The sequence below is a fragment of the Pteropus alecto genome, unplaced genomic scaffold (assembly GCF_000325575.1).
Source record: "Pteropus alecto unplaced genomic scaffold, ASM32557v1 scaffold131, whole genome shotgun sequence".
NCBI lineage: Eukaryota > Metazoa > Chordata > Mammalia > Chiroptera > Pteropodidae > Pteropus > Pteropus alecto.
Window position 1 is genome coordinate 12,618,902 of NW_006434709.1, and position 9,085 is coordinate 12,627,986.

General features: G+C 38.0%; 1 long non-coding RNA gene across 2 annotated transcripts in view; it reads right to left on the bottom strand.

Annotated features, from left to right (window-relative positions):
• LOC112477890 overlaps nucleotides 1–8,387 on the bottom strand; it is a 76,333-nt gene extending 67,946 nt beyond the window's left edge. For both annotated transcript variants that reach the window (XR_003045618.1, XR_003045617.1), the window contains exon 1: nucleotides 8,129–8,387. This is a non-coding gene — a long non-coding RNA (uncharacterized LOC112477890). The remainder of the gene's footprint in view (nucleotides 1–8,128) is intronic.
• Nucleotides 8,388–9,085: the final 698 nt, after the last annotated feature.

The following is a 9,085-nucleotide window of genomic DNA, read 5'->3' on the forward strand; positions in this document are numbered from 1 at the left end:
CTACAGTATCCTGTATTCTATATATGATTCATTACACTGCATATAATACTCAAAAACATATTTTAAATACTATATCAAACTAATGCCATGCCATAATTGTATGTTTAATTAGGAAATGGTGGTGTTAACACCATAAGCTATTAAAATAGCTTTCCCCCACTTTGGTTGAAAGTAGCCATTCAACTCAACATTGTTGTAAACTCAACTGACAGGATGCCATGTTATTTTAAAAATATGTATGTTTACCTTATACAAAGTACATTTACCTCTGTTGACAAAATGCTCTGTTGTTTTTAAATATATATGTTAACCCTATAAAAATTATCTTAAACTCCTTAACAAAATTTCATGTTAGTTTTTAGTACGTATACTTAGAGTGTACTGGATGGCAATTTTTAGCATTTTTCCACATATATTTTTATTATTTAACTTTTTCTTAAATTTAGTACATAATTATCTTTTTTTGTTTTTGGCATATTGTATTTAGTTCCTCATTTACATTGCATAGTTCGTTTATTTAGTAGTTAAGTGTGCATACATAGGATTAAGGATTAGAAGAGTAGATAACTAGAAAACTATAAAGAACTATTCTCAGCAGTCCTCATTTTTTAAATGACTTCATACTTTAATACTATATTTTATGGGTATTATTGAAGAGCTGTTAAATCAAAGCACAATTAGTTATAAATCAGTAAATACTCTCATCTCTTCATTTAAATATCTAGTCATTGAATGATTTCATCTATCCTGTTCCTTGTAAAATTATTTTGAGAAGATTTCTATGTAAACTAAATAAATAAATATGATGTCTTTCCTCTAAACAAAATTAGAGTAATAAAAATACACTTCACATGTAAACTATATGTAGTGAAATATCTTTTAGTAATTGTAATACAGAACTGATTGCCCAAACCAGCAGAAACTATGCATAATCATTTTGAATAGGAGAGACCGAGTAGATATCTGCTGTCTCTACATAAGAACAGATGAGTCTTGTTTGTTACACTTTGATTTTGATCATCATTCTCCCTCTTATTCTTCTATTGGCCCGAACAGGTAAAACAACAGAAACCTCTTACCGTTTTCACTTTGGGTTCTGCTGCCTCAGACAAGCTGTCCAGCTGAGGGTTAATAAACACAGAAAACCTGGAGATGGTCCAAATATAGTGATGGCCCTGAAGACTGAGCTCAACGCTGCAGGTCTCTCAGCCAGAACGAATGTTCTTAACACCCTACAAGCAGGTATGGGCTCACCCAAAAACTAAAGCACATGGAAATGAAGAAGCATGATCACAAGTAAGGTGCTCCTAAACTATAAGGTAAGCACAAGGAGGACCTTGTTGCAGGTTTATTTTTAGAGTTGTATTGCTGCCACTTAAGAAAACTGTTATCTGTAGCAGAGAAAAAGACTAAAAGCCTGCCAAAGGCCAGAGAGAGTGTTTAATGGGTCTAGCCACGTCTATTATATTATTTGAGATGGGTTCTATGACCACAGGTACTTGACGTGTCAGCACATAGAGAATCCTGGCCCCAGCAATAGACGAAGCATACAAAATGAGTGATAAACTAACTGCAGGCAGGAGGTGGATAAACAAGAAGCCCAAGAACTGGATTTCATTGTTAGTTAACAGAGGGCCAACAGCATCCTTTTGTTTAAAAAGTTTATGTCTATTAAACATAACTTTCCAAGTTCTAATGAAAGCCAAATAATCCTTCTCCCCAATATAATATAAATTTTCTATAAACATCTGGAGGTAATAGGCATAAATGAAACTCATGCTGACAACTTACATGGTGACAAAAAAGCAAATCTTCTCACTGTGAACAGGGTCTTCAGTGAACACCTGCTATAGTTTATTCTCCTTTATCAGTGGTTATAATTTCACTGATGAAATACCCATTAAAGAGAAAATCAATATCTGAGCTTAACCGCCTGCTTTGTTTTAGTACCTCAAATTATTTTAAAAACTGATTAACATAAATAACTCACTATTTAGGAAATATAGCAAATGAGTGTTTCACATTGCTGTGACTTAACAATTCATTAATCCACTTAATAAAAATAAATAAAAGAATGAACAAGAACAACATTTTTACTTCCTAAAGTCTAATTTCATCCTTGCATTAAAATAAAAATAAAAAATAAAATGAATATAAATTAAAGTACTCTACTGTTAAAAATAAATATTATTACTTCTAAGTAAGTCTGTTTATACCTAAGAGGTAACCTGTAGGTTCTCCATGAAAGAACTGTCCCTCACTCTCTTTATTTGTTTTTCCTTCAATTAGTCTATAGCAGCAGAGCATCTTAGGTTAGTATAGTTTAATCTGAACAGAACTGGATGGCAAGTTTCTATTTTCTAATCTAAACGAGCTCACCTTAAAAACGCATAGGATTTGGATCTATTTAACAGAAAGGTTACATAAGGACAACGAGATGTGACATTGTGTTTCTGTTCACTGACAGTTAATATGATTCCTGTACTTTCTAGACCTTACCAGAGCATAGGAGCACAGGCGACAGTCTACTGAAAATCTGAAAAGACAGATGCCCAAACCCACACCTCCCTGAATCGCTTGGTAGCATGAGGTTTCTACATTTGCATCTTTATAGATTATATGGAGATCTAAATCTTTTCATCTCTCAAAAAGCTGTCTTGTTCCAGCCACAACTTAGGTGATTTTCCTGTATGGGCGCTTCATTTAGTCGAGTAGAATTTTTCTCTCATAAAATCTAAATGAGAACACATCTTCCCTCCTCCCCAGGGAATAATCCAAAAGATGGGAGGTTCTTAATAAAACAATTAATTGTGATAAATTTCTGATTTTTGCTCCTTCATTCAGGACTATTTCCATGGCAACACCCTCTCATCCTATTGTTGGGTTGTTCTTCATTCACACAGCAGGTTAAGCCCAGGGCAGCCAGGGCAGGCTGATGGTCAGCCTTTATTTTCTCTGGCCCTTCAACAAAGGTTAGTTGAGGTCACCAGAAGCCAAAGGGTAATTACTTTTTCTCCACAGGGTTAAAGGTACACAGATTGCTATTGGGACAACTGTATGGATGACCTTCAGCTTTTAATGTTCAATCTTCTTTTCTTTTATCAGATCAAATAAGTATGATGTAACAGTGGCAATGCATCTCCATGCCTGAAATTCAGAATAGAAAGCCAAATGCCTTTTTATTTTGTAAAGCTACTATTATTAGCATAATATACTCTTGGAATCAATTGGAAAATCCAATGCATAAAATGTTTCCTATCCCTTAAACTTAAAAAAAAAAAAAGGCAGAAAATTGCAGCTGTTTAGTTGGTTTTTTTTTTATTCTGTTAATCTCATATTCATAATTTCCCAGGCTTCAATCATTTTCCTGAGAGTGTGTCCTTTAAGACCAAGAAGAAAATGGAAGATTTCCTGGTTCCATGCAGCATCTGGGGCTCTATTTTTCCCCCTTAGACACCAGTTGTGGCCTTGTCCCTCAGAACTAAGAGTTAAGTCAGATTAAAAATCAGTTTCTTCTCTTCGCTTCTTTGTTCTCAAAAAAAGACAGACTCTAAAATAATGTGGGGGCGAGCGGATCTTTTGAAAATGAATACTTAAACACTTTGCCCACTCATTTGAAGAGCCACTTTGAGATTTTCATTCTTTATTTCAATCTGGAATTTTTTTTTTTAAATGATTGTTATGGGCTCCAAAAATGGAGCCAGCCACCAGCCCAATGGATGCATCTGCCATTGTTTTACTAACAGTCAAAGAAATTTCAGTTCTCTGGACATGATGGCTTTACTGATGGTTCATCTCAACAGAAGATAGCATGAGCCCCTGCAGAGAGAGGGGCTAAGGTCATCTGAAAGAGCAGCATAATGCATTCTGCAGCCTTAGCCAGAGGGAACCATCCCCCTGAGTCTTAGCATTTTTGTCCAAAAAGTTACCTTGATAAGAAAGCATAGGGAAACTGAGAGTAGACCCCTCAGCGCCCCCTCCCCAAGAGAGAGGTGGAAACAGTGTTTCTGCCCATTTCTCAGATTTATCCATGTGTGATCTGAGAGAAGCCAGGAACTTTTATTTTCCTCCGGTCCTCTGTCTTCTTCGATAGCACTGACTTAACTGCCTCTCCAGCCCTTCTCTCACACCCTTCATGCTGAGTGTCCTGCTCACAAGCTTACTGGGAAATCCTCCAGACCCACCTCCCAAGTCTACCTTTCCAGGTTGCTTCATCAGTTGGTCCCCCAACTTGTCTTAAACTTCACATCTCAGCCTCCCCCCACTGGCCACACCAACTTAGTCACGCAGTCGGGAGCCTCCTGTGTATAACTTCATCCTCCCAAGACTTATGCCATCCTTTCTTCCAATTCCTGCTTCTTTGAAATGTTGATTTAAAATTTAATTCCTTCAGGAATTGCTCTATATTTTATCCTCTGCTACATCTAAATATTAAATAAATACATTTGATAAAACATATATTCTATATTGTATATCTATTATGTATATCACATACAAATTGTACAATGAAATGTAGAAAATGCATCTAAATACTGAATCTTATTAAATAGCAACTTTTTAAAAATTTGAAGCCTTAAATTACTCCCATTTACAAATTCTGGGGCCTCTACACTACTCTTTTATGTAGAACAATTAATTACATAGTTACTGTCAGTATTTATCTTGGCAAGTTCTATTTTTTCACTTTATTTTCTTTCACTTTACTTTGTCCTTTCTACATCTTTACAAAGTCCTCATGCTATCATTCTTGAAAGAGAAACATTTTGGTATCAGAATCTTCAAAAATAATCTTGTTCTCAATGACCATCAACTAAAATATGCTAGTATTAATTGATCATTAAGGAAATAACAGAAAGTAAAACAAAGTATAACCACAACTAGGGACATTTTACTTTAGAAGAGATTCCTGAAGTCTTCAAGATGCATAGAACACAGTTCTAGAGGTGGAATGATCAGTGACAGAGACGATATTTCAAAAAGGAGATAAATCTAAGGAGGCATGTGACCTGGCTGCATATAACCAGGTGAGAGAAGGGAGGGAATGAGCTAGCACTCTCCCACAGCTGGTTGACAACAGTGCCCCTCACTGGTAAAAGAAATTGCCCTTTCCTTGATCCAGACTATAGCTGAAGGGACCAATCGTATTCTCTGTTCAGGGCTCCCTGACCAATGGAATTTAATGAAGGCAGAACTGTCAATTCCTAAAGCTAATTCTAGCCTAGTTAGCTGGGACTTAATAGAAGTGTTAGGAAGAGTGACAGGTTCAAATGAGGTAAATGTAAAGAAAGTTTTTTGTTTGTTTTTTTACATAATTTCTCCCCTTTCTGATCCCTTCCCCATCTTCTCCAGATGCCCCAGCTCCCCCAGAGTCCTCTCATATGTGGGTTTTAACATTAAAAGACCATATTTTCCCCATATCTGTTAAGAAAGATACCTCGATAAAATAGGCATAAACAACATATCTCTAATGATGGCATTGCAAGTGTTTCAGATTTTGGTGAGGGAGATATAGAAGTAAGTAACACCTTCCTAGATCCTGCCAGATCACCCTTTAGTGCTCTGGGCCAGTGACAAGTTGAAAGCAAAGTATCTGGAATGTATTAGGTCAAAGCTTCCAGCAACAAAACAGGTCACACACTTTTATTCATTTCAAAATGGACATAAACATTCTTCATATTTAGGCAAGAAATTTAAGCACTTGCCCTTATCTTCTTACTATTTCTTAAAGCTCTTTTATTTCCTCTTGAAATATGGACCCATTGTGTTCTCTGTCCTATAGCAAGCTTCTCTCCCATTTTGTAGAGAAAGTGTTACTAAAAGGTTCAACATAGAGGAATTTTCACAATCATAATCGATTCTTCCTCATGTGCCTGTTCTTTGGCACAGGGATAAGCAGGACAGGGATATGCCTCTTCCAGATCCTGGACCTTTTGGCCACCTGCCCTTCCTGAGCCCCTAAGGAATGGAAAGGTTGAAGCCCCTCTTCTCTGTGGTTGTGCAGTGTTCTCACACTCACTCTGAGGCTGACTTCCCTGTCCAACCAGGTGCAGGCTGCTAGGTGGTGCTTCCTCGCTCTTTTACTGTGTCCCAAATCGCCCATGCCTCTGCTGGTTAAGCATTTTGCCAAGAGATACTCACTTATCTGCAAGATATCGTGCATATTATTATTCCCCTTTCATGGATTCACAAATTGAGATCCCAAGAGTCTCTCCCCAGGACCCAGGAATGAGTCCCTCAAACATCTTGTTTGAGTCCCAGGACAGGGTAAAAACAATATGAAATGAATGTCTTCAGTAGGCAACAATGAGGTTGCAAGAGCAAAACTTTTCTCCGGCTGAACACTATTTTGTCACCAGCTGAACACTATTTTGTTCCACGTCAATTCTGTGGACATTTACTGGGTCTCTATTAGATGCTGTGCTAGATGCCTAGAATACAAGTATGAAGAAATATAGACTCTATACTCAAGGCAACAGTCTGCAATTTTTTTCTTCAAATAGCCCAGGGAGAATATTGTGTAATTTTCATTCAATATGCCAAAAACCTAGATTAGCAGGTGTAATGTAAGTGCCTCAGGTGAATGAGAAAAGACAGCCACAGGGAGTAGATTCAGTGTGAAGGACTCTCAGGGAATTTATGCAGTGCTAATCTATGTGTAAGACAGATTTTTACATAGTTCTTACTGAAGGGCTCTTCCTTCTCCCTGAAGATACATAATTTTTCCCCCTTAAAGATAAATGAAAAATTTTGACAGATTTTTCTTCATTTAAAATTTTCATCAAAAGTAAATCTTGCTGACTGAATGAACAGGGGACAGTGGGAGGCAGTAGAAAGACACTGACCTGGAGTCATGTAAACATGTTCTAGTCCTGGCCCTGCCACTGAGCAAATAAATGCTTTGAGCAAGTCACTGTGCCTCTCCAGAACTGTTTCCTTATCTGAAAAATGAGTCAGTAGAATGAGCCATAACAGTGCTTATAGCACGTGCTGTGTGCAAATTCTCAGGGCTGTACACATATTAATTCACTTAATCCTCACAACATCTCTATGAGATAGAAGAGATACAGAGCATTTTTCACCCTTACTTTATAGATGAGTAAACTGAAACACAGAGAGGTTAAAATAGTCTTGCCCAAAGTCTTGCCCAAAGTAGCAAAAATGAGATTTAGACACACTCAATCTATTTCCAGAATCTACACTCTTTATCACTATGGTGAACTGCCATTCAGCAACCAAGGAGAACTAGAAGGTACTGAAGTCCCTTTTAATGTTTACATTCTATTGATCTGTGAGTTTATGATGACTTCTAAAAGCTCAGATTCTATATTTTAAACCAATGGAGCAAAGAGTTTATAAAAACAATTTATAATCTATGAATCAAAACTACCAGCTCATAATACATTAGAAATAAAAATGTTCAAAATGCTTTCATAGATATAATCACTTTAGATCCTAACTGGATCTAGGGTACCTAGGGAAGGTAATAGAACCATCCACCAGACCAGGAAAAGGAAGCTCAGAGAAGTCAGGACCTTGATTATGGCACCCAATAAAACCAGGGGATGAGTCTTACTTCTCCAGCAAGACCAGAGTTACATGTTACTTCTCCATCCAACCTGAGTTACACGTTTCCTCCAGACTTCCTCTTGGATTGAGAGAAAACCACCAAATTCTGAGTAATGACAGAGAAAAAAGCCCTTTCCTCTGAGGCTCTACTCTGCATCCCTCCATTGCTGGGTTTCTCACAGGGACACCAAGATGTCTAGCCCTGCATCAAAGGAGCCAGCTCATACAACCCTTCAAAATTTAGATTCACATGTGGGGGTCACTGCAGACTGAGCTGCTCTGGCCTTAAACTGCATTCCAGGCCTTTTAAAGAGCCATCTAACCTCACAGCATCTGCTATCTCTGCTCCCACTTCCTCTCCATTTACAAGGCAGTTTCTGCCCTCCTCTAGAGGAAACTCTCAAACATCACCTTTAACTTCTTGGTTTAAAAAGCAGCTGCTTGTTCCCTTAACACACCTGGTGCTTTCCCAGCATTGAGTTTCTGATCACATCCTCCCCTCCCCATGGAATATATATCCCACCATCCTGCCTTCAGATCCTACCCATGTTTACAGACCTACCTCACACATCACCTCTTCCAGGTAGCCTCTCCTCGTCCTTCCAATTAGATGTGATCCATTATTCTTTGATTACCCACAGTACTTTTTGTGCCTTTCTTGTGACACTCAACTTCTGCTTTTTTGTTGCAGTTGGGCTTATATTTTCTTATCTCCTTCACACTCAGCCGGCTTTTTACTTCTTGATAATGCTGGGAGCAGTGCTTGGCACTGATAAAGATCTGCTTGACCTTAAATTAATCTTCTCCCATTCTGTAGAATTCACTCTGCAAAAATATATGACAAAGAAAGGGATCATTAGACTCTAATGTCTTTCCCAAATTTCACCATTGCTTTTTTTTTTTCATCAATTCCTGACTGACAGAGCTCAGCCCCAGAGGTGAGAATATCCTTTCAGTAACTGCCACGTAGCCTGTCTCCAAAGAGGTTTCTGAGCGTGAACATGTCAGTCTGAGACTGTGTTAATTGGATCTTCAGCTGTTCAAGGTCCACACTACACAGCTGCTGTTTTACCGCAGAAACAGAGAGCTGGGGATGATATAAGCAAAGGAGATGGGATCAAGAAAATGTCTTCACTCTTCCAGGGCACTCGGTTTTCACTTAAACTCATCGTCCTTACAGAGGGAGAAGGTGGAACCAAGGAAAGACTACCTGTGTGTTTCATTCTCCCTCTCCCCTGTCGGAACAGAGAAGGGGACTGTTGTTTGGAATTCCGACATTTGAAGAGTTTAAGTTTAAATTAGAGGAAAAGTGGAAAAGAAAAACCCAATCCTTTCTCATAAAGACAATAAAACTGGCCAGCATAAAAATAATCCCAAGATTTTCAAGTCTTTAGAGTCTCTCCTTAAAAATAACTCAATGTATGCCATTCTGGACAGTAACTCAAAACACTGCAACAAGTATTTGACTGGTTTTTCCCACTTACCGCATCTGAGTCTGGAGAACCAGAATCAGACACTA